At 35.4% G+C, this 27,012-nt stretch overlaps 1 protein-coding gene across 20 annotated transcripts in view; it reads right to left on the bottom strand.

Moving 5' to 3' along the window:
* Positions 1 to 27,012, bottom strand: part of IRSp53 (Insulin receptor substrate 53 kDa) — a 221,598-nt gene that overhangs the window by 150,512 nt on the left and 44,074 nt on the right. For 16 of the 20 annotated variants that reach the window (XM_067756740.1, XM_067756758.1, XM_067756744.1 and 13 more), the window contains one exon: positions 1,623 to 1,790. The exons of 2 other annotated variants lie outside the window; for them this stretch is intronic. The gene's annotated coding sequence lies outside the window, so the exon portion shown is untranslated. Of the gene's footprint in view, positions 1 to 1,622; positions 1,791 to 27,012 lie in introns of those variants that run through there. 2 more of the 20 variants (XM_067756742.1, XM_067756745.1) reach the window with 1 other exon arrangement.

The raw sequence follows: 27,012 nt of genomic DNA, 5'->3' as shown, positions 1-27,012 counted from the left end.
ACGTGAATACATATGGCTCCAAGTTAATTGAAGGGGTCGCGCTGTTTACTGGGTCGATCCAAAAATAACCAGATTACTGCAGCGTCTTTGAGGCAGAGGATATAGACATGAAGAAGGCAGCAGAAATTTTGTAGGAATTGTTCTTAAGCTGCAGTAGCATCAGGTGTTGATTAAGGCAATAATCTTACACAGTAATTTATCAAGAAGTGTTCTGGAATGCAAAGAAGTATTGGAAAAACTTCGCTCAGGCCGAAACCTGCATCTCTTCTGGACTCCCGGTTATAAAGGGATAGAAGGTAACGAAAAGGCCGATTAGTTGGCAAAGGATGGTGCAACCCTCGCTGGAACAACAATAGACGTCCCGTTTGGGAGAAATCAAAAGAAGACAGGAGTTGCTTATCAACCAACAAGCAGAAAAGGCCTGGACAAAATTGCGGGGCTACAAAATGTCTAAGATCATGTGCAAAGCCTAAGATATTAGTTGCCAAAAACCAGCTCATATCTCTGAAGAGAGAAGACTTAAGGCTTACGATGAGCATAATGCTTTTTGGCATCACATGCCTATAAGTTAGGCCTCGTCAGTAACAGCAGGTATAGGAAGAGCGAACTGCAGAAAAAATGGCTGGGCACGTTCTGTATTCGTGTTCTGCGCTCGCCTACTTGGGGTCTTCTGTTTGGTCGTCAAAAAAATTCTGGTAATACTATGGGCACATCCAGTCTATGTGAGATCTTTACTGAATGACAAGTTTAACTTAACCTACCTAACCTTGCTAGCATTCGCAAACCAAAAGTTAAATTCTTATAAAAGTATTTCCTATTCTTCTCAAATTAAGAATTTGTATGTTCTCAAATACATCTCAAACATGGAAACAAATTGGAATCAAAACTCTACTCTCAAATGTTTTTCATCTCAATCTCAAATTGAGCTTATGTTTAGCCACCAATGATAAACGATGGTACAAATGAAATGAGCGTATGAGAATTAACATATTCTCCAAATATTGAGAATTTTTTTTTCTATTGTTTATTGGGTATAATTGCATATGTGTCTACTTGAATATGTATTTTATCTCTTTTTATTGTTTTTTGGGTAACTGTTAATGATGCAAAACATCTTGATACCAAATTGACAGTGAAAGTAAGCAGGAAAAAGTAATCTCTTTTTATGGCACCTTTTTTCCTCATATGCATTTTCTCTCTACATCTCTAATAAGCAGACAACGACCTTTTCAGCTTTGGGCGTAAAAAATTAACTGTTCAGTGTTTTTAAAAATCATCAAATAGCGCTTCAACTAAATGATTACACTTTAACGGTTTTTACTTCCTTATAACAACTTTTTTTGCAAAAATAAAATATATTAAAGAACTTAAATTGCCTTAACTGATTGAAAGTCTATTGCTAATATATAAATTAAAAACTTTAGCATAGGTACATAAAACAATATATCGCACACTTTCATCAAAACTGAGCTAAGTCAAAGATCTGTAATTTTGAAAAAAAAACCTCTTTAATATAATCAATGTTAATTCACTCAACATTCTGATAAAAACTACTTCCTAGGCTGGGAAGGATGTCACTGTAATTACTGAAATTATACAAGTAATTTTTTAAGTAATATTACCTCTATGGTCGCCAGGGGTGATTCTATCTCCCATGAGACTTACAAAATTTCAGCAGATATGACGACAGTTCGAAGAAGGTATATATTTAAATATGAATGTTTGCTTTATTTACCTGTAAGTTAATTCTTCGGCTTCTCATACAATGTCCTTCAAACAAGGTCAATGTCCTGAAAAAAGAGAACGCATATTTAGAAAAAAATTTAAATAGCCGTTTAAATAACAGAAGCTTAATTTACGTGCAAATACGGAAATACTTATAAAAAAATCTAAGGCGCGAAACCCTCCAAAGAGATTTAGGCCGAGCTCCACTTCACATTTGCATAGTGCTTCTTTTAATTTTTCCTATAAATTGGCGGGACGGGACGTATTTGTTTAATGGCGACTCCGAACGGCATCTGCAAGGCAGATGAGTTTTCGATGAGAATCTTTTCATGACAGAAATACACTCGGAGTGCTTGCCGAATACAACCGAGGGGTGACCTCGCTTAGAAAAAGTTTCTTCTAATTGAAAAAATTTGTTTCTGAAATTGTGGTGTTGCTTTGTCCGGGGTGTGGACCCAGGAATGGTAGGCGGAACATGCTACCATCACACCACGGCGGCCGCCAAAATTCAAAAGTTAGGGATATATTACTGCTTACAGTACATTAATGATGTTGAAAACCAGAACGAATTGCATGAATTTAGCTAAATAACCAGAATCAGCAAACAATAAATATTTAGAAAACTATCGACCAATTTCTGGATACATTTTTTTTTTAATTTTGTTGACCTGTGTAACAAATAGAAGAATGATCATCATAGGCCTTAAGTTTGCTTTCTTTCGTTTTGTAAGTTTGATACCGAAAGATTTGCAGATGATCAGAGGTTGCAAAACGCACTTCTTTCCACGCTTTTTCTGTTTGAGGAATTATATGCAACTCTTGTGTCCTTTTGATTTCCCCCAAGCAGATTGGGGCGTGTACTGTCTATACATGCAGCGTGCAGTGCCCTCTTTTGCCAACTTATCGGCCGTTTCGTTACCTTTTATTCCTTTATGACCGATAACCCAGTGTAGATGTACGGTTCGGCTTGAGCGAAGTCTCTCCAATGCATGATTGCATTCCTGAACAGAAAAATGCAAAAGAACATTTTGGTTCATCTCTGTGTTTCTTGATGAAGTACTTTATGAGATTATTGCTTTGGTAGCCGCCTGGCTATAAATAAAAATATTTACGCGACTGCAATCCAAGAACGTGTCTTCCAGAATTACTGCTGCTTCACATTCACATTTCTGCCTGAAAGAAACTACAGTGATATGGCAGCCTGCAATACATTTCCGTTAATTTGGAACCAACGGTATACACAGCTAACCGGACTCTAGATGCCCAGGCATATACAACCCAGAGTTCATGTTCCATTAGAGACCTGATGGTTGGCATATATCTGTCATTATGATGACCGTAAACGTTATCTGCACGCGCTGATCTTCTGTCGCACCTTCTAAGCCATTGGTTGTTAACCAGCGCCCACTGCATTTCTGATAATGCCTCAACCTGTGGCATAGCCTCCTTTACAATTTTTTTGGACTCGCAATATCCCGTTACGACGTGATATTTCTACAGCTTAGCATGAAGCCGATCTAATTTGCTAAGGCCGGATGTACTTCAATATAATTGAGGCATGATTGCTCGTGACGAAGCATTATCGAAATTCCTGGCAATGTCCAGAGAAACACATAAGGCATACTTTTGGTGTTCCAGGCCTTTCTGTATACTCATGGACACCCTAGCAATGCAGGATCGACTCATTTGCCTTTGGTGTAGACATGTTGCTCTGAAGAGAACTATGTTTTTGTCATATTTGACTGAATGTGTTCATCTCTTAATCTCTCTAGGGTTTTGAATAGAAAAGATGGCAAATTGACTATGACGAAATGTTTGAAACTCGCAGAAAAGCAACAAATCTATAGCAACATACAAACACATTACTCACAGTAGAATGATCCGAAGTGCATCTCAAGTCAAAGCAGATTTAGATAACAATGCTGGAATTTTTGGGAAAAAGGTTTTTCAATTATGAACGTAAAAATTTGAAAGTTTTTTGCAAGTCATACCTAAAGTGGATTTAAATTAAGAACACAATTAAATGTAATTGCGGTTATTTCCCAGAGAGTTTCAAAGTTCTTTTAAGTGTGTTGGAAACCCGTAATTTCAACTGTAGGGCAACATAAATGTCTCTTCATTGAATTGTTAAACAAATGAAGACCACCGTAAAGCACAAAAAATTTGCTCTAAGGGCCATTCTAGATATCGATGCGCCAATTAACATTGTTCTGCCTTTTGCTATCAAAGGCGCGCTAATTGGATGTGGTTACTACGCAGATGATCTGACCGTCCTCTTTAGCGGTAAATATCTGGGTATACTGCGCAACATTTGGCAAGGCTAACTGGGCATGTTGAATAGGTGTGCAAAGCCATTTGGCGTGACTCCCACCATTCGATTAACAGAACTAAATTTTACCTTTTAACGAGAAGATTTAAGATCTCTTCTTTCTGGCCTCCCTCTTCAGAGGCATATATGAAGCTATCTGATAAGGTTAGTTATGTGGGAAATTCATTAGATAAGAAACGGTCAATGTTAACGATAGAGGTAGGAACGCTCTCATCGCCTTGTACTGCTGCAGGGACCACCAATAATAGGAGGACCTCGCCGAGAATAGTACAGAAATGTTAATAAATGGTAGAAGAGTCGATAATCTTCTACGTGATGCTTCTTTGATGGCCACTGGCTAACATTGCCAATAGCTTAATATCATACAATATCATACAATACGGGCAGCGTCGGTTTGTATTAGTAGTATCCTTAGAACAACGTACACTTTGGCACTGCATTTCATGTTTAAAAGAATCAGAGGTCAATTCGAGACAATGCACTGATTAATTAGTTCAGAACTTGGTCTAAGTACAAATGGGCCTTGAGTCAACTGAGAAAGTGCTGGATAGTCAATACAATACTCTTGGCTTAAACACTGCATAACTGCATACTGGGGTGTGATGATAGCGAGCTCCGCCTACCACACCGGATGCCCTGGGTTCAAACCCCGGGCAAAGCAACATCAAAAATTTTAGAAATAATGTTTTTCAATTAGAAGAAAATTTTTCTAAGCGGGGTCGCCTCTCGGCAGTGTTTGGCAAGCGCTCCGGGTGTATTTCTGCCATGAAAAGCGCTCAGTGAAAGTTCATCTGCCTTGCAGATGCCGTTCGGAATCGGCATAAAATCATGTAGGTCCCGTCCGGCCAATTTGTAGGGAAAATCAAGAGGAGCACGACGCAAATTGGAAGAGAAGCTCGGCCTTAGATCTCTTCGGAGGTTATCACGCCTTACATTTATTTTTTTTTTTAACTGCATACGTATTTGTGTAGCAAAAACAAGCTTGGAAGGAATAAATCAAGTCACACAAATGATGTCCATATGCATAAAAAGCGAGCAATTGCTTGGACTTGATTTTCTGAGTGAAGCTTAGGTGTTTTGTTTGTGATACTAAAAATGAAAATTTAGTTCACTGTGCGCAAGTATGTGTGCAACATTCCTGGAAAGTTATCTTAAGTATGTAACAACGTACTTTTAAGGCATACCATTAAAGAGTCGTTTAAGATTTCTGAAATATGTTTCTTTGCCCTTTTTTTCAAATTTTATCTATTACAAATTTCAATTACCAACTTTATAGGCGTATCCGATCAATAAAATCACATTCCACATTTTCACTAAAAAACAAAAACGTATAAGTCTGATTTAGCACCGTGAATTCTCCAAAGCTGCACACAAAACCAACAGAGCATTATGAAAACTTGCATGTCAAAGTTATGTTAAAAATTCGATTTACAACATGGAAAAAGCGATAGAAAAATGTGCCAAGCGCAGTAACCTGAAAATTTGTAATGCATAATTTAAAAAAATGTTGTAATTGATTTAAAACAATTCCAATTATTACATTTTTATATATTCAATGAAAATGAATTTGAAAATTTATAGCTGTGAAAAAATCAGCAAAAATGCAAGGCTGTGAAATTTTATACCAATATGTAATTATGTTGCACTGTATAATTTTAATTACAATATGTTTGAGAAAATTATGCATGTTTGCACATGATTAATTTTGATTTTTCTTTTTTATACATTTTTTTTTGTTTTTTTTTTTTTTGTTTTTTTATGCAAATTTTTCACTTTTCTTCAGTAGCTACGTACAGAAAATATATTTTTCAAATACCAGTGTCCAATCAATAACAAATCATTCATAATCTGGCTGCGTTTAAAATATGCTGAAGAAATAGCTGCAGGAAGGTGGTTCGTTTTTTTGCCCATGATTTTCTCGCGGTGGAGTTGTTGTAAGTGAAACCAGACAGCAAATGAAGACAAGGATAGCAAGCAAAGAAAAGGAAAGAAAAGGAAAAAAGGAAGGGAAAGGTTTAAAGGAATCGAGATAGATATAGACTTCCATCTATCAAAATCATCAGTATCGAAAAAAATTCGATTGAGCCATGTCCGTCCGTCCGTCCGTCTGTCCGTTAACACGATAACTTGAGTAAATTTTGAGGTATCTTGATGAAATTTGGTAGGTTCCTGGGCACTCATCTCAGATCGCTATTTAAAATGAACGATATCGGACAATAACCACGCCCACTTTTTCGATATCGAAAATTTCGAAAAATCGAAAAAGTGCGATAATTCATTACCAAATATGGATTAAGCGATGAAACTTGGTAGGTGAGTTGAACTTATGACGCAGAATAGAAAACTAGTAAAATTTTGGACAATGGGCGTGGCACCGCCCACTTTTAAAAGAAGGTAATTTAGAAGTTTTGCAAGCTGTAATTTGGCAGTCGTTGAAGATATCATGACGAAATTTGGCAGGAACGTTACCCTTTTTACTATATGTCTGCTTAAGAAAAATTAGCAAAATCGGAGAACGACCACGCCCACTTTTTAAAAAAATTTTTTTTTTATTCAAATTTTAAAAGAAAAGTTAATGTCTTTACAGTATATAAGTAAATTATGTCAACATTCAACTCCGTTAATGATATGGTGCAACAAAATACAAAAATAAAAGAAAATTTCAAAATGGACTTGGCTCCGCCCTTTTTCATTTAATTTGTCTAGGATACTTTTAATGCCATAAGTCGAACAAAAATTTACCAATCCTTGAGAAATTTGGTAGAGGCTTAGATTCTAGGACGATAACTGTTTTCTGTGAAAAAGGGCGAAATCGGTTGAAGCTACGCTCAGTTTTTATACACAGTCGACCGCCTGTCCTTTCGCTCGGCCGTTAACACGATAACTTGAGCAAAAATCGATATATCTTCACTAAACTCAGTTCACGTACTTATCTGAACTAACTTTGTATTGGTGTGAACAATGGCGGAAATCCGACTATGACCACGTCCACTTTTTCGATATCGAAATATACGAAAAATGAAAAAAATGCCATAATTATATACCAAATACGAAAAAAGGGATGAAACATGGTAATTGTATTTGTCTATTGACACAAAATATAACTTTAGAAAAAAACTTGGTAAAATGGGTGTGACACCTATCATGTTCAGTAGAAGAAAATGAAAAAGTTTTGCAGGGCGAAATCAAAAGCCCTTGGAATCTTGGAAGGAATACTGTTCGTGGTATTACATATATAAATAAATTAGCGGTACCCGACAGATGATGTTCTGGATCACCCTGGTCCACATTTTGTTCGATATCTCGAAAACGCTTTCACATATACAACTAAGGGCCACTCCCTTTTAAAATCCTCATTAATACCTTTAATTTGATACCCATATCGTACAAACACATTCTAGAGTCACCCCTGGTCCACGTTTATGGCGATATCTCGAAAAGGCGTCCACATATAGTACTAAGGCCCACTCCTTTTTAAAATACTCATTAACACCTTTCATATGATACCCATATCGTACAAAAAAATTCTAGAGTCACCCCTGTCCCACCTTTATGGCGATATTTCGAAAAGGCGTCCACCTATAGAACTAAGGCCCACGCCCTTTTAAAATACTCATTAAAAACTTTCATTTGATACCCATATCGTACAAACAAATTCTAGAGTCACCCCTGGTCCACGTTTATGGCGATATCTCGAAAAGGCGTCCACACATAGAACTAAGGCCCACTCCTTTTAAAATACTCATTAACACCTTTCATTTGATACCCATATCTTACAAACAAATTCTAGGGTCGCCCTGGTCCACCTTTATGGCGATATTTCGAAAAGGCGTGCACCTATAAAATTAAGGCCCACGCCCTCTTAAAGTACTCATTAACACCTTTCATTTGATACCCATATCGTACAAACAAATTCTAGAGTCACCCCTGGTCCACCTTTATGGCGATATTTCGAAAAGGCGTCCACCTATAGAACTAAGGCCCACGCCCTTTTAAAATACTCATTAACACCTTTCATTTGATACCCATATCGTACAAACAAATTCTAGAGTCACCCCTGGTCCACCTTTATGGCGATATTTCGAAAAGGCGTCCACCTATAGAACTAAGGCCCACGCCCTTTTAAAATACTCATTAACACCTTTCATTTGATACCCATATTGTACAAACGTATTCTAGAGTCAACCCTGGTCCACTTTTATAACGATATTCCGAAAAGGCGTCCACCTATAGAACTAAGGCCCACTCCCTTTCAAAATACTCATTAACACCTTTCATTTGATACCCATATAGTACAAACAAATTCCAGAGTCACCCCTGGTCCACCTTTATGGCGATATCTCGAAAAGGCGTCCACATATAGAACTAAGGCCCACGCCCTCTTAAAATACCCATTAACACCTTTCATTTGATACTCATATCGTACAAACAAATTCTAGAGTCACCCCTGGTCCATCTTTATGGCGATATCTCGAAACGGCGTCCATCTATAGAACTTAGGCCCACGCCCTTTTAAAATACTCATTAAAACTTTTCATTTGATACCCGTATCGTACAAAATAAATTTCAGAGTTACCCCTGGTCCACCTTTATGGCGATATCTCGAAAAGGCGTCCACCTATAGAACTTAGGCCCACTCCCTTTTAAAATTATCATTAACACATTTCATTTGATACCCATATCGTACAAACAAATTCTAGAGTCAGGCCTGGCCCACCCTTATGGCGATATCCCTAAATGGCGTCCATCTATAGAATTATGGCCCACTTCCTCTAAAAATACTCTTTAATACCTTCCATTTGATACACATGTCATACAAACACATTCCAGGGTTACCCTAGGTTCTTTTTACAACATGGTGATTTTCCCTTACTTTGTCTCCACAGCTCTCAACTGAGTATGCCATGTTCGGTTACACCCGAACTTAGCCTTCCTTACTTGTTTCGATTAGATATGCTAATCGCCATTAGATTTTTGATTAGTTCTAATCTAATCAATTAGTAATCTAAAATATTAAAAAATAAAAAAAAAACTAATGATTAGATAATTTTATTTTTCTAATCGTAATGATTTCTAATTATAATCGAAGTTCCCCAGCTCTGACTAAAAGTTATCGATTTGTTAATGAACTGTTATAAATTTGTTATCGATAACAAATGTTATGGACTTTTTCTACGATTTAACTATTTTTTATTGAAAAAATATCGATTTATTGTTACCAAAAGTCATAGATTTGTTATCAAAAAGTTCTCGATTTATTATCAAAACGGTATCGATTTGCTATGGAAAAATAAGCGATTTGTTATCGGGGCACCACGCATTTCTTATCGTAAGGTTTCCGATATTCTATAAAAAATTCATCGAAAGTTGTCTACTATCGTAGTATGTATAACCAAATAATATTGGTGTGTTATTAAAGAACTGTCGATTTATCATCTAAAAGTTATCAATTTGTTAACGAACTGTTATAAATTTGTTATCGATAACAAATTTTATAGACTTTTTTCGACGATTTAACTATTTTTTTTCGAAAATATATCGATTTATTGTTAACAAAATTCATTGATTTGTTATCAAAAACTTGTCGTTTTATTCTCAAAATGTCATCGATTTATTATCGAAAAATAAGCGATTTCTTATTGGAAAACCACCAACTTTTTATCGCAAAATTTCCGATATTTTATAAAAAAGTTAACGAAAAGTTTTCGATATTTTATAAAAAATTCATCGAAAAGTTGTCTATTATTGTAGTACGTATAACCAAATTATACTGGTGTGTTATCAAAGAACTGTCGATTTGTTATTTAAAATTTATCGATTTGATAATGGAATGGTAACAATTTGTTAATAGGATGTTATCGATTTATTTTCAAAAAGTTATCGATTTTTTATAGAAAAGTTATCGATTTATTATCGAACAGTAAGCGATTTGTTAACAGAGAAAACCCATTTTAATCGACATGTATTCGATATTTTATTAAAAAATTAACGAAAAGGAAACAATTTGTTATCGTAGTATTACCAAGTTGTTATCAAAAACCTATCGATTTGTTATTGAAAAGATATTGGTTTTTAATCAAAGTGTTATTAGAAAAGCTGTCGATTGGAAAGCGGAGTGTTACTACTTTGTTATCGGCGTGTTATCGATTTGTTATTTAAAATTTATCGCTTCCTTAGCGGTGTTTTAGTCACTTATTGAGCTCTTTTTTGATATGAAAATTTATATTTTTAGAGAAGTGAGTGGGAAACTTTAACAAAATAATAAACTCGTTTCAAATTAAAAATTGTTTGAAGATTTTTTCCCTTTCCTATTTTTTGTTTTATAAATATAGCATTTCTCACAGTTTTTCTTCAAGCCAACTTCATTTTTTTTTAGGATTTCTTGAACGTAAAATTAGTTCTTGGATTAATTTTCATTCCGCTTCTATGTCGATACGTTTTCATGTTCCTATGCTTTCATCATATTATTCGCTAACACGCTTTCCGCTAATGCACCTTACGCTTTCACGCTGGGGCGCTTTCAAGATCGTATGCTTTAACGCTGTTAGTAGGATTTTAAGCTTTCATTACGCTTTTAGGTTGGTAAGCTTTTACGCCAATACACTTTACCCTTATACGCTCCTCTTTCTAATACAAACATATCGGATAACTCGAAATAAAAAGTTCGAAATATTTTTAAAACTTTCTCAAATTTTCTAATTTTTCCTAAATTGGTTTTAAAATTTATTTACATAATTTCACTTACAGAAATTATTGAAATTTTTTAATTTAAGAAGAACTTAACTGACAAAATTTCATCAGAATTATCGCTGCTGTTTTTTTGCTCGCTACTGTATATGTATGTCATTTTTGATATGATTCGTATTCTAGTAACAAAACTAATTCACTTGTGAGCAATACTTTCAACATATTTCAGCACCCCCCTAATGAACATCTGTACACACATAGACGTTGACTACCAATGCAAAATAGTTGAGTATTTGGAGCGAAATAACTGACCAAATATCTTATCGATTGTGTGCTTGCATACACATATGTACACATTACAATTTTTTGTTAAATTTTTCGTTACCCGTATGAGTTTTTGTTTTTCTTAAAAAACAATATTTGTCCGCGTCAATCGTCATTCGCCAAGTGTGTTAATTAAGCAAGGTGTGAGCAGTAAGCTCTTGTCGTTGTTAATGGTAACAACAGCAGCAGCAGTAGAAACAGAAATATGCCAACAACAACCATAAACAATAGCAAAATACCAACCACCAAGTTGTATGCAAATCAAATACCACTACCACCAACAGAAACAGCTTTACAACAATGTAGAAATACAAGTAGTTTAATGCACTTCTCTTTCGTGATACGCTTTAGCAACATTGTTGCAGCAACAAATGCTTATACACATCATCGAAATAAAGAAAATGCTCTCTAAACTATATAGCTTATATTGTTAGTGATTGTCTAGTGAAAGAATGGCTTATGAGAAGTGAGCCCTAGCTTGTGCCTTAACTACCTCGTCAAGTATGCTCAAACAGACTAAGAGGACACACTGCCTTTTGTGAGGTAAGAAATAAAAATCAATAAAAAAAATCGGCTTTCAAATCGTATACAATTGCAGAAGAAAAATATCGGAGACTTTGGAGGGGAGTGAGAGCTTCAACCACCTACATACAGTAGAGAAAGCGAAAATGGCAGTTGAAATTTGCATCAAAACGCGTCAATTAAATTATTCTTCCTTTTTTTGTTATAATATAAGAATAAACTTATATAATCTCAAACAACTTTTCCAAAAATTTCAAAAATACGGGAAAATTTTTCGAAAATTTTGAACTTTATATTTGAAGGATCCTGCGTTCTTTTTTAATATGCAGTTTTGTAGCTCACTCAATAAATCTGTGGAAATCAATCTCAAAAATTTTTCTAAAAATTTCGAAAATCCGGGCACATTTTTCGAAAATTTCGAACTTTATATTTGAAGGGTCCTGAGTTTTTTTTTTTTAATATGCAGTTTTGTAGCTCAATCAATACCAATTTATGTGAATTTCGTAACTAAAACTGTGGAAATCAATCTCAAACATTTTTCGATGAATTTCGAAAATCCGGGCAAATTTTTCGGAAATTTCGAACTTTATATTTAAAGGTCCTGGGTTTTTTTTAATATGGAGTTTTTTACCTCAATCAATACCAATTTATATGAATTTCTTAACTAAAACTGTGGAAATCAATCTTAAAAACATTTTCGAAAATTTTGCGAAGTTTATATTTGAAAGGTCCTGAGTTTTTTTTTTATATGCAGTTTCGTAGCTCAATCAATACCAACTAATATCAATTTCGTAACTAAAACTGTGGAAATCAATCTCAAACATTTTTTGATGAATTTCGAAAATCCGGACAAATTTTTCGAAAATTTCTAACTTTATATTTGAAGGTCCTGAGTTTTTTTAATATGCAGTTTTGTACCTCAAGCAGTACCAATTTATATGAATTTCTTAACTAAAACTGTGGAAATCAATTTAAAAACATTTTCGAAAAGGTTCGAAAATCCGAGAAAATTTTCGAAATTTATATTTGAAGGGGCCTGAGTTTTTTTATATGCAGTTTCGTAGCTCAATCAATACAAACTTATATCAATTTCGTAACTAAAATTGTAGAAATCAATCTCAAAAAAGTTTTCAAACCATTTCGAAAATCCGGGAAAGTTTTTCGAAACCTGCGAACATTGTATTTGAAGGGTCCTGAGTTTTTCTTAATATGCAGATTTGTAGACCAATCAATACCTGTATAGAAAAGTCTATGTTATAAGGATTGCAAAATCTTTATTGATTTTTTAGAAACTTTTTTCCCCGAAGGATGTTCTTTCTTTTAAAAAATAAAATTATACAAATTTTTAAAAACCAATGCGCATTCCGAAAGACTTTTGTTGGACTGAAATCGATTGTGCAGCAATGCAAAACTACGTACACAAAAAAATTACCAATACAAGAAACAAAAAGTTCGAAATTTTCACGAATTTTCTCGAATTTTTAAGTTTTTCGAGAATGTTGTTGATATTGATTTGCACAGTTTCATTTACGAAAATCACAAAAGTTATTTTCTCAAATTATCGAAAATGAAAAATGAATAAATTAGTTGTCGAAATTTGATAAAAAATATGGCACTTCTACTTTCGTGTTCGCTACTGTATATTCCCTGTCCACTAAAATCACACTAAACCAAAATCCAAAAAAAATATTAAACTTAACTAAATTCCTATCTTTGCGCACGTACCTTACTTAGTTACACTTTAAAACCAATCAATTTCAACTCCCCATGTTTAATTAGTTGCACTGTGGGTCAGAAAAATATTTGTTGTTACTTTGCTGTTTTTAAATTGAGTAACCACACTTTTTTCATTACTAACTTAGCTACCTTCGCAACAATTAAAACGCCAAAATTTGTTAATTTTCTTGCCAAATGAGTAAAAATTGCTTTTAATTTCATTCATTTTTTTATTTTGTCTTACGTTCTTGCTTTATTTTTATGGCTGCGCTAATGTATTTACAACAGAATTAGGGCCAACAACTCAGAAAAGGGCACACATTCGCCAACACATACATATTTGCATATACATATATTTGAGCAGATATTGATCAACTATCAAGTACATATATGGGAGGAGGGCCCTTATAGTTGAAAAATCCATGTAGAAAACACTTTAAAATTCTAATTTCTGCTGATCTCAAACCTAGGAAATGACTTGCACATTTTTTTGAACATCCAAAACCGTTACCCTGTTAAGCACCAAATAAGCAAGTAAGCCTAGACGTAATTTTGTCGTTTAAGCTGCTGAGCTAACGTCTTCTTAAAATTGTGTATGGTCCCCAAGGTTATGCGTAAATCCTCATTAGAATAGAAAAGAAGGAAAACTTTATGCCTAACTGTAGTTGAATTTCAGACCCTGTGTGCATTAAAGTTCTAAAAGCTCCAGTAGTCAAATCGTACAAACATATTCCCGATATTCTTACATAATCCTCATCTACAATTGATGTAGCAAACACCTACAAACTCTAATAAAGCTACTGCAAGTCTGCACTTAGAGAACTCGTCCCATGAAAGCGACCTCAAAGTGTATCCTAAGAGCACTGATATCATCATATTCACCAATTTCTGGAAAATACCATCTTCCACTGGAGATTGAATACTTCGCCCTTATTTTGGACACCAAACTGTCCAGAGAGGGTTTATCTTCCTTTTTTCTCCCAAATCAAGCTTGGTTAATGGTGGTTTAAGTGGTTTAAGGCAACACATAATGCACTCGGCATTTTATGTAGTTTGGTGATCAGCCCTCGAAAGAAGGATGCAGGATGACCAGAGTCCATTGGTTAGTAGCAGTGCTTATATCAGTGCCCCTTCATACCCATTAACCTCGGGAAATTATGCTCCAAATTATCTTAATAGATCTGTATGGTAAACTACTGGCGAACTTTAATATCCAGTCCCAGAGCAATTTGGGCAGTCCCTCGCAAACAAAGATCAACTAGAATATAGCAACCCGACCATCTCTCTATACAATTACTTCTTTTTCAAAATCCTAGAGAGATACGAGCTGACCGATATCTATAACTTAACGTCCGGGATTCCCTTCAAAGGGGACTTCAAATTTAACCAGTATCTACTCGAAATATTTTTCGGATTCTTTTAGTAAAAGGATTTCGTGCTATCTCTGCGCATTTCAGACGGAACTATTAGCTATAAGGGCAGCTGATCAATGGCTGCAATTTAATAAGGACCCATCTTCAAACAGGGACCAAGGTCTTCAGAGAAGGAATACTTAAACGAAATTAGCAAGGGACTGCAGTTAATTTCTGAACAAACTGGCATTTCAATGCACCACAGCGGTGATTAGGCATATACGTCGCAGTGGAGCATATAAAAGCCACTGATCAGACCGAATAAAACCAGTTAAGTATTTTCGAAATCTCATTGAATACTTTCTCTTGGAGCTGTTTGAAGGAAAAGAAGAAATATTAGAGACTTTCAGATACAATACCAGATACTATACCAGGAATACTCGTAAGGAATATCTAAACTGAAGTGCTATTATAGCGGAACTTATTCTTCTGTAATCGACCGCTACATTAGACAGACAAATTGGTCCAACTTTTTGCACGCTCAAAGGAGGAAGAACAACTGAACCGTGCTAGTGTCAACGCTAATACGACAATTTCCTTGTCTTCCATGGGACCGACAACCAATGCAATCGATTAGGTCTAGCTATCTTAACTTTAGTTACCATATAGGAACTAAGAACTTCTTAGTAAAAACAGTAGTTTTCACGTTACAGTTTTTGAAACTTGATTTTCCACGAGTCACATAGCTACGCTATGATTGAATCTAGTGAGCGTGGTCACAGGCTATCATCTCTCAGACGAGAATGGCTTTGTCTCGATATTCTAATCATTATTGGAAACTTTGCCAACAAGACCTAGCTAAAAAATTGTAAATCCCATCTTCCTGCATAAAGAGGTCTAGGGAAAAATTCCTGTGTACATCTTTCAATTCGTGCTCAGCACAGTCAAAACTCAAGTTTTTGGAATTATGACCCCATCTGAAGTCGCAATAGCGACCCATATTATCGATCTGGCACAATTAATACACACATATTTCTTCATAGGATAGAATATGAGCCCAGGGGGTACTTTTTGTTCTGTGAAACGTTTTTGTTTTTTTTTTTGGCATTTTATTTCATCTTACCACTTCACAGAACGAGAATTCTCTCGAAGACAACAGGAAGTTTTTTCACCCGAGAAGCTGCTCACTAAACATAGCTTCTCCAATAAAGCAGATGCAATGTTCCGATGGTGAACCAACGAACAAAACAAGCGCCTTCTTTTCGTCTCTTATCATACAAATCTTGTCATCTTTGGTGTGGAGCAGACACACTTCTTTCGGACAACATTGTTCGTTATGACTGTTTCAATGGAAAAAATCAGACTCATTAGCGGTGGGTTCTGTCTTTCCTGAAGAACATGTCTCTACCAAGACCTTAACGGTATTTTTGTAGAAGGTTTTTTTATGCAACCTGCAATGATATTGGAAAGAGTTCGATAGTGAAGTGCTTTTGTAATCGAAAGCACTGTCGTAATGATACTTTTTAGCCATAGAATAGGATGTCACACCCTTGATAAAAATTTCAAGGGCCAGCAAATAGCAAATCCCGTTCCGACTCTGCATAGGGTACAATCAAATATCGCTTTGATTGCTATCACTTAGCTGAACTTTTGCAGCGCAAGGAGGGGCAAATGTTGGAATGCAAATTATCTGTCTGCACGGCAGGTTTCGGTGAAATTCAGCAACGTAACAGCAAAACCCAGAATAGTTAAACAAGGGGTGTCACGGGGCGGTGTTCCATGCCACCTAAAGGAGCTAGCATCCTATCCACCGACCAAATTCTCAGTGGCCTTATTTACAACGTGGACAAGATAAATGTTGGCCGAATATAAAGAAACCACCTACAAAGCAATTGGCCGGTCCCTTGCATGCTTCACGTCCCCAAAATAGTCGCCGAGCCTAAGGGATACACACTGAAAAAAACTACATGCCTAAGGAGAGAGTACTCCCCATAAATGGGAGAAATTAAATGGTGAACAAACTGTTTCTGTCGAAAATCCAGAAACCTGGGCACCACATAAGGTATCTGATTGAAAAGAATCCGCCACCCAGGGACTTTTCATTTCCGCAAGCATTTTGAGGAAACATGGCACCTGAAAATTCATCCGTATGTAGGAGAAAAGCATAAAGAAGTCCTCAGTAGAATCCACAAAAAGGCATCAGACCTCTATGCCAGGAATTTCCCGACAAACCCTGTACTTAAAGTCAATTACCTTGAACTCGCTATATCCCCAGGGATATGCGCGTCGTTCTAGCTCAACTTCTATCTGAATACTGTTATAGGTTGAGTTCTTACCTAATCTGCCGGGCCAGGAATAGAAATAGGAACAGGAATAGGAATAGGAATAGGAACAGGAATAGGAATAGGAATAGGAATAGGAATAGGAATAGGAATAGGAATCGGAATAGGAAAGGGAAAAGGAAAAGGAATAGGAATAGGAATAAGAATAGGATAAAAATAGGAATAGGAAAAGGAAGAGAAATTGGAATGGGAATAGGAATAGGAATAGGAGTAGGAATAGGACTAGGAATAGGAATAGGAATAGGAATTGGAATAGGATTAGAAATAGGAATAGGAATAGGAACAGTAATAGGAATACGAAAGTAAAACATGGCACCTGAAAATTCATCGGTATGTAGAAGAAAAGCATAAAGAAGTCCTCAGTGATATCCATTAAAAGGCGTCAGACAGAGCCGTAGCGTGAGTCGCAGGGGCCCTGGGGTAGAACAATAATTGGGCCCCTTTATCAAAATTGTATCTGTGTATTTCTGCCATGAAAAGCTTCTCAGTGAAAATTCATCTGTTTGTAGGATAAACTAAAAAGGAGCACGACGCAAATTTAAAAAGAAGCTCGATATGGGTGGAAGGATATCGCGCCAAGCATTTTCTTATTAAAATTTATTCATTGCAATACGATACAGAGATTTTTATTATAATGTTAATTTTGCAGTTCCATTATGCGCACGCGAGTACCGACCAGTGTTACCGCGAGCTTTGAAAAAAATGTCTACTCATCGACTGGAAATTAATTAATACATTTTGAAATAAATTGCTGTTTTTCGTCCGTGCAAAATTTTCTACGTAATTTTAGATAACAATATTTAATTAAAAAGAAATCGAAGGTTTTAATTTCATTATTTCTTTTACTCGACCGGGCCCCGGAGCATTGGCCCGGTTGCCCCTTGGTACCTAAGGCACTGGCGGCAGACCTCAATTCCAGGAATTTCCAACAAACCCCGTACTTAAAGTCAAATACCATGAACTCGCAATAGAAGAAAACAATATTTCAAGGGATATGCGCGTCGCCCTAGTTCAACTTCGATCTGAATACTGTTAAAAGTTAAACTCTTACCTAACCTAACACCTCTTTCTCTCTGGTCCGCCCCTATTGAAGCTGCAAGTTTCCTCGCACTTCTTTTAGATAAGATTCATGACAAGTTGTAAATGGACGCATCACTGCTACAACAACAGGGTGATAGCAAATTGACACTCAAAGCTGAGATACGGGATGATAGCAGCTTCGTTTTAAATACATTCTTATTATGTAATAACACTTAAAAGTTTCACATATACATACATATATGTTGATCATAAAAAAAATTATATGAATAACTAAACTTTCTCTTCGAACAATAAAACCCATTGAAATTCTTTTGACTTTATGGCATCTCAGTGTCAAAACAAATGCCAAACCACACTTGGCATGAATACATAAGCTCAACACTGCTGCACACATACATGTATATATACATACATACAAATATGCAATTTAAGGCCGTTTAAGTAGCACTTGCATTTGGCGCATGAATGCCAACAGGAAGCATTGCAATGGAACGTTGGACGTTATGGTGACTGCGTCTGCGCAAATTTAAGCGGCTATTGAGGCTAGTGCTGCTGGTGTATAAACGCACGTAAGTGTGTGACTCAATGCAACACCTTAACGTGCTGTTGCACGGCTGTAAGTGAGAAAAATATGAAATTTTTTTTTAACTTTGGTTATCGTATTTAATAACCAGATTTTGTTTGCACTTTATTTTTGCAATTTTCTACTGCTCTTTTTCTAGAGCATAGTTGCTTTGTAACTTAAACGCCTCATAATATTATGCCCACGTGCACTTCCTTCCTTCCAATTCGCATTAGCTTGCTTGTTTTCTTGCAACTGCTTGCGGCTTAACGCTTTGTCTTTCTCTGAACCAGCTGCGTTGTTGTTAGTACGTTTATCTTGTCTGCTGACTTTGCCATTTGTGCATCAAATTATGAAGTTACATGCCACACAAATATTTTACAAAAGCTTATGAACTTATGAAGTTGACAGTCATCGGTGTTTGTACTTTTTAAAGTATTTTGTGTTTTAGTTTTGTTTCAGTTTTTGTTTATTAGCTCACAATTTAAGTTTTTTTCTCAGCATTTTTTAAGCACCTTATTTTAACTGCAGCTTTGCAATTTCACTTCTGTCAAAATTTTTTTTATCGAACGCCTGCTAAAAACGTGTTTTCTCTCAACACATGGAAATTGTATATAATTTTTATTGCTTTTTACAGCACAGTTATTGTTGTTGTTTTTATTGTAATGCTCACTTTCTTTGCGCAATTTTACAGCGCTATGATTTGCCTTTTACTGGATTAGTAAGTAGCGTTGATTGCTTTAAGGAAATTCATACTTAATACCGGTCAACGCTTTGCCTGCTTATTGCGCCTTGTTTATGTAATACTTGTTGTTGTTGTCATGTAATAACAAACCACTAAGCGGACACTCAAATACGCCGTAAAATTGTTTTGTAATTTTTCAATTTATAGTTTCATGCGTTTACATCAGTTTTTCTCATTTGGCATTCCATGTGCGTAATACATGACGTATATGTTACATCTTTTTTCCCCTTTTGCTGAATATTAGAGATGAAATTCACAAAGTCAATGCCCGATTAATTATGCGCGGAAGCGGTTAACCAAAAACAGCCTAAAAGACTACAATACCACTTGTAAAATAACTCCCTTAGGGAATCGAAGATTCGTGTTACGCGGGGTTGTGCGGGTTACGTTGAACTGACTGGTCCGTTAGAACCTCACAAATACTTTATGAGTGCATAGTGGGGTTGTGGAAAAGAATTAGAAAAAATTCATAGAAAATTGCTTTAAATTTTCAAGGTGGAATCAGCCTGCGTAACAGAGGCTATAATTTGACATAACTCTGAACTCTTTAGATTTATATTTATGTAAATCGGATAGAAGAGAATTACAAAAAAAGAAACAAAACAAGTACGATAGTTTAAGTTTGGGTGAAACCCTACATTACATACCCAGCTGTGTACTTGAAACGCTGAAGTAGGAGTCGCTTTCAGGTGATTTCGTTCATTTTCAGAGCAAGCAGTTGAAGCTATGAAAAAATGTTTATGTCAAATTTCGTTCGGATTGGGAGATTTTTGTTCGACTTATGGCAGTAAAAGTATTTTGGAGTAGTAAAAAAGGGACGGGTCACGGCCATTTTCAAAATTTGTTTAAGTTTTATTCTCAGTTCAGCCATACCACTACGAGGTAGAATATCAGTCACATGTAGTTAAATACCATAGAGTTGTTGCAAAATGTGTTAAGGTTAAGGTTCTTTGGGGAAAAGTGGGCGTGGTCTTTAACCGATTTTGATTATCTTCACCAAGTCTATATAATTTGGCAAAGAGAGTGTCCGTGAAAAATATCAATGTAATATCCTTCACAGCTTTTAATTTACGGCTTGTTAAATTCCAAATATAATTCTTCGAAATGTGGGCGGTGCCACGCCTATATTCAAAAACTTTTTAGAATTTATGTTTTGAGTCATAAAAACAATACACATACCAAATTTTATTATCTTAGTGGTATTCGTTTTTAAATTTTCTAATTTTTCCCATTTGTCTAAATTTTCGATATCGAAAAAGTGGGCGTGGTTATCGTCCGATTTCGCTCAATTTCATGTACCAAGCTATTCTGCATCCAGATAAGCCCGTATACCAAATTTTAGTGAAGAAATCTCAATATTTGCTGAAATTATCGTGTTTATGGACGGATATGGCTTAATCAATTTTTTTTCCGTTACTGATGATTTTGATATATGGAAGTCTATATCTAACTCAATTCCTTTATACCTGTACAACCAATCGTTATCCAATCAAAGTTATAATACCCTGTGTACAAACAGCTGTGTATAAAAATAGGAAAAGGAATGGCAGTATGATTAGGAATAGCCTTATGAATAGAAATATGAATAAGAATTGGAATGGGAATAGGAATAGGAATATGAATAGGAATAGGAATAGGAATAGGAATCGGAATAGGAATAGGAAGAGGAATAGGAATAGGAATAGGAACAGTAATAGGAATAGGAATAGGAATAAGAATAGGAATACGAATAGGAATAGGAATTGGAAGAGGAATAGGAATGGGAATAGGAATAGGAATAGGAATTGGAATAGGAAAAGGAATACGGATAGGAATAGGAATAGGTATAGGAATAGGAGTGAGAATAGGTATAGGAATACGAATAGGAATAGGAATAAGGATAAAAGTAGGAGTAAGAATATGAATAAGAATAAGGGAAGAACACGAATAGGAATTGTAGGTTTGGTAGGAATAGGAGTAGAAAAAATAATAAGAATATGACCATGGCTCCAAGCTATACATCAGGACAATGTGATGTGAACTTATAATATAGTGATTATTTTTTTTAAGATAGCTTTCCCAATTATCTACAGTCTATACAAATTAGTACCTTTTCACTTAAAAACAACACTTGTTTGAGCGCACTATTAGCGAGAATGGTATGGCACAGCCTAGAGTTTGTTTTAAAATGTAAAAAAAGAACGAAAGTAGTTTTCATACCTTAAGTAGAATGGAAAAGTACTCTCTACTCAATCTCCTAACCTCTATTGGGATTTGGGTAATGGATATATTTGGCACTATAAGCAAACACCATTGAACAGCCCGCAAATACGACTGGCCAAATCACTGATCTACTCCAAAATCCAATCTACTACCAAACTTATACTGAATTTCAGAGTATCTGAATTGTTATAGACTAATGCCATGTGGTGTGATGGTAGCGTGCTCCGCCTACCACACAGAAGATCTTGGGTTCACGCCCCGGGCAAAGCAACATCAAAATTTTAGAAACAAAGTTTTTCAATTAGAATACATTTTTTCTAAGCGTGGTCGCCCTTCGGCAGTATTTGGCAAGTACTCCGAATGTATTTCTGGCATGAAAAGCTGAAAGGTGAAAAATTACCGAGAACGCATAAGACGAAGGATGACGAAGGATATTATTGGTACATCTAAAATACCTTGCTTAAAAGCAATAACCCTAATTAATATATGTGTATAAGCTATCCAAGAAAGTTTACATTTTAAACGATAGAATCCACAGCACGTATATACTTATAAATATTAATACATGTCAAAATAAAAATTCCAGGTCACATTCCATACTGTACTAAACGGACAACAACATAAAATTCAACACATTGGCTTCAAAACAATATTTAAATTCAATCACAAATGCAGTAAAATCAAAATACAGAAATATCCAATTGCATGCAATATAATAATAAATCAAGCTTCCGCAGACCATAAAAATCCAATCCTGATTTGTTCCAGTAGCATTAATTCAAGACAGTGAAACAGAATTTGCAATGTTTCTGCAAGCAAAGTGTCTCACAATTGACGAGCTAAAGAAATTACGAGCTCAAATCGCAAAATGGAATGAAAATTAAATTTTACCAACAATAAAAAATGCAAATAAATAATTAGAAATCTCGAATTCATTGCACAAATAAATTTTTGTTTGTTGTAATATAAATTAAAAATAATTTTCAGACTCCAGCATATTTAAGTGCATCAATTAAAAATGCATGGCACATATAATACAAATCTCTGAGCAACAATCAAATGATAGAATCAGCGCATGCGCCAACGTCACAAAATTGCAAGCTCTTGCCACAAATACTGACAATAAATTACACTGCTCTACAAAATTAAACTTTTTGCATTACCGTAGATCACCACTATTTTTTTTTTTATTTGCTATCCCCTAATTATAAAAATGGTCGAAATTTAAAATTCTATGTATACGCTTTTGTTTTTTTTTTTTTCTAAAATTTGCCTTTTTTGAAAAGGGAGATCCATTGATTTTATCATATCTCTGGAACGGGTTGTCCGATTTTGTTGGAGAAAACAGCATATAATAGCAAATGAAATTACCTTGGTTTTAGAGTTATTTGCATCGCATTCTAAAAAAATCGATTTTTTGTATTAAAAATTTCCATTTTTTTCTTCTTTAATTCGTAAAAAATCGAAAGAGACAAAAATTTACAACTTTTATTAGATTATCGTAAAACTGTGAACATTCCAAATAAGGCAAGCTTTATTTCATGAAAATCCATGGATAAACGGTAATATTATTAACAATTAAGTGAATGAAGGGAAAATACGTATTTTTAATATTTTTTTTTATTAAGCTATTTAAGATACCTTTATTAAAGGAATTCTACAAAATTTAGTACTTGAAATATTTAAAAATAGTTTCTACTTTTTGCTTGTCTACTGTAATTTTCTGAATTTGATTCTCGTATAAGAAACCAATTATAATCCCCCATCATATTTTCGTTCCAGAATCCTTGATAACGCTCCTCCATTGACTTAAGTTGTTGGTGAAATCGTTCTCCATGCTTGTCACTGACATCACCAAGATTTGAATGGAAAAAATCCAAATGGGAGTGTAAGAAATGCATTTTTAGAGACATGTTTGCACCTATTTTTTCTTATGATCTGTGTTTTGCCTTAAGAAAAATTTACGGGGAAAATTTCTTGAGTGTCATTATGGAGTTTTTTCATTTCTGGCGATGCCCGTAGTAAGCTTTAAAAAGACAAAGTTGCGCAAAATGTCATACCTAAATAATTTGTTTGTCAAAAACTTTTTATTGATTTTATTTTCGTTGCTTTCTTTTGCATGCCTAGAAATACAAACAACAACAAAAATTACATTCTAAATATCTTGGCATAGTGAGGAATTCAGTTTAGGTATCTGGCTTGCAAATATTTGTTGTTGTTAATCTTAAAATGCACAGGCAGGTGCGCATTTCTGAATTTTTGGCGCTTAAAACCAATTTCATACCTGAAAGATAGTTTGTGCAAAAATTCGCAATGTAAATAATTGCAAATTAAGTTTGGACATTCCTAGGCAGCAAAATTAAGGATGAATTTTGGTTCTATTTTGATAAATTATTTATGATTTTTTGAAACAATTTTAAACAAGTAAGAAAATCTAAAAGCTCCGTCACATAAGCAGTTTTTCATATAGATGCGTTTAACTCAATCTTATGCATTATTACTATATTGTACGTATTTTTATGGGGAACGGTAGATTGACCGACTCTGGCGCCATCTGAAATAAAAAAGTGGCCAACTTACATATTTTGTTGCTAGCAAAGCATAAGAAGAAGAATTTGACATATGCTCTGCCTAAGGGTGCTGGCACACTTTGCAAGTGAATTTAATTTTCCCTCTCGTTGGTAACTTTTCTAACATTTTTCGCAATTAAAAACTGCAATATAACAAATTAATACGACACAAAGTATGTTAGCAATTATTTTTATTGTATATGGAGAATGTTTATAACAGTGCTTCGCGAAATTTTGCATGTAAATGGGCAAGGCGAAATAAACTTCAATTGCCAAGTCTGAAGTTCATTCATATTTATAAACGCAACAACTTGGTTGATTGTGGGGATGTTGCTGGAATGCACAAGCCTGTGTTAAACGCATCTATATGAAAAATTTGATTGTGTTGCGGCCTTAAGTTCCGGTGAAACCGAACAATTCATACCCAGCTGTGCACGTGAAAAGCTGTTGTTGTTTTCTTGCTGTGGTTGATAGTCCCCACAAATCACCTACCCAGATTGCGCATTCACGAGTTCAAAATTGCTTCGTTCTGCGCATCTACGTCACAGTTCACTGCTTTAGCGAATGAAAGAAAGAGAGAAAAAAACAAGAGCTAAAGGAAAATGACGTATGAATTGCCCACAAAAGATCAGCTGTTTTTATGACGTATGAATTGCTCAATTTCCTTTAGCTCTTTTCTTCTCGCTCTTTTTTTTATTCGCTCAAGAGTCAACTATGACGTATATGCGCAGAGCGAAGCAATTTTGAACTCGTGAGTGCGCAATCTGGGTAGGTGATTTGTGGTTGATAGTGTTACAAATCAAAATATTTATGCCCAATTTCGTTCGTATTGGGAGATTTTTGTTCAACTTATCGTATTAAAAGTGTTTTGGAGAGAGTAACAAAAAAAGGGGCGGGTCACGCCCATTTTCAAAATTTTTTTAAGTTTTATTCTTAGCTCAACTATAACACTACTGAGAATGTCTGTGAAATGTAGTCAAATACCATAAAGTTATTGCAAGCTTTGTTAAGGTTGACCTTTAGGAAAAGTTAGTGACAATGTGTTTAACGGCTTTTGATTTATGGCTTGTTCTTCTAAATGTGGGTGTTGCCACACCCATATTCCCAAATATTTTTGAATTTATGTTTTGCGCCATAACACCAATCCACCTACCAAATTTCATTAGATTAGCGGTATTTGTTTTTGAATTATCTCATCTCTCGATATCGAAAAAGTGGGCGTGGTTACCGTCCGATTTCGCTCATTTTCCAAAACCAATCTATTCTGGGTCCAAACCAGTCCGTATACCGAATTTGCTGAATATATCTCAGTATTTTCTCAAGTTATCTTGTTAATGTACGGACAGCCGGCTTTATCAAATTTTTTTTCGATACTGCTGATTTTGAATATGGAAGTCTATAACTATCTCGATTCCTCAATACTTGTACAACCAACCGTTATCCAATCAAAGTTAGATTACCCTGTGCACAAACACAGCTGGGTATAAACAAAAAACTCTTATGAAAGTCTCAACAACAATTAGGTTTAAGCCATAATATAAGAATGAAAGACGTTCCATTGTCAGTTGTCGGTCGCCATTTTAACTATTTGACAATTAAACAGATTGTGATATTTCTTGCTCCAATATCAACTAAAAATATTTCCAAAGCTTCGGTTCGGCGGGCATTTGTTGACGTAGTAATTTGTTGACTTTTTGTGGAAAGCTCTGTGGGCCTTTTTGTGCTTCTTTTCTTCATACAGCTGACTTCTTGCGTGCTTACGGATGTGATGGCTCAAATTCCTGGAATTCTTTGCCTCTTCAATCAGATCTATATTATACTTTCCGGGTATTCAACATTTCAATATTTGTTCAGCATTTCATGTATCTGCTTTAGGGGGCGTATTCTCGCCTCAGTGTAAAGATAATGTTCCCGAAACATAAGAAGACCATTTGTTTTGCCAGGCCTGCACTTCCCTTGAGTATTTTTCTTGTAAGGGCGGTGAACATAGCGGAGACGCATAGCATGCAAGTGGCCAATTGCTTTATAAGTGGCTAAATATGAGTGTGTCCTTGTATTTGTCTCAAGTTCTGCCAGCGAAGGACTTGAGGATTTTGTGACGGCGCTGAACTTAAGGTACAATTGCGTTTGCAGGCTCGCCAAAACATAGGTCTTGATCAAACGTCAAACCCAGTACTTTTTGGTGTGAGACGCATGGAGGCGCAATGCCATCGACGTGAATATCCAATATTGCTAATGTGGATATCCAACATTTGCCGCGTCCATGAATAACGAGACATATAGCACTATATAAAGCTTCATACATTTTTAGATGTCAGGTCATAGCTTAATTTTTAAGAGCTTCTTTCCCAACTTTATAATTTATCCTACAATTTTATGCCGCCTCCGAACGGCAGCTGCAGGGCAAATAAATTTTCACTGCAAAAAGACATGTTTGCCAAACAACTGCTGAGTGGGGACTCCGCTTAGAGAAATTTTTTTCTAATTGGAAACACTTGTTTCTAAATTTTTGGATGTTGCTTTGCCCGTGACTTGAACCCAGGACAGCCAATGCAATTGGTAGAAGGAAAAGTAGACTCAAATTGAAAGTGTAAAAGCTCTTCCAGGAGTCGTATAAAATTTGCAGCATGCATACGATGCCTCTGCCAGCAATTTGTTGGACATTTTTCGAAATAACGAATGGTGTTTTCCATTCTGAAAATAATGCCGCCCAGCTGATTCATCTCCCCTCCATTTCCCCTTGAATAAGAAAATGTATACCAATAACCGCCCAGCTAGCTTTCCTGTAGAGCCCCAGTTGACTTGGGTCAAAAACTAGAAACTAAGCGTGCATCATGAGGGTAACATTTTTTCCAGAAAAGAAAACGCCATAAATTAAAAAGCTTGAGGGGCAGA

Source organism: Eurosta solidaginis, chromosome 5, assembly GCF_040869045.1.
Source record: "Eurosta solidaginis isolate ZX-2024a chromosome 5, ASM4086904v1, whole genome shotgun sequence".
Taxonomy (NCBI): Eukaryota; Metazoa; Arthropoda; class Insecta; order Diptera; family Tephritidae; genus Eurosta; species Eurosta solidaginis.
The sequence above is the reverse complement of the archived record's forward strand: the minus strand, read 5'-3'. Positions and strand labels throughout refer to the sequence as shown.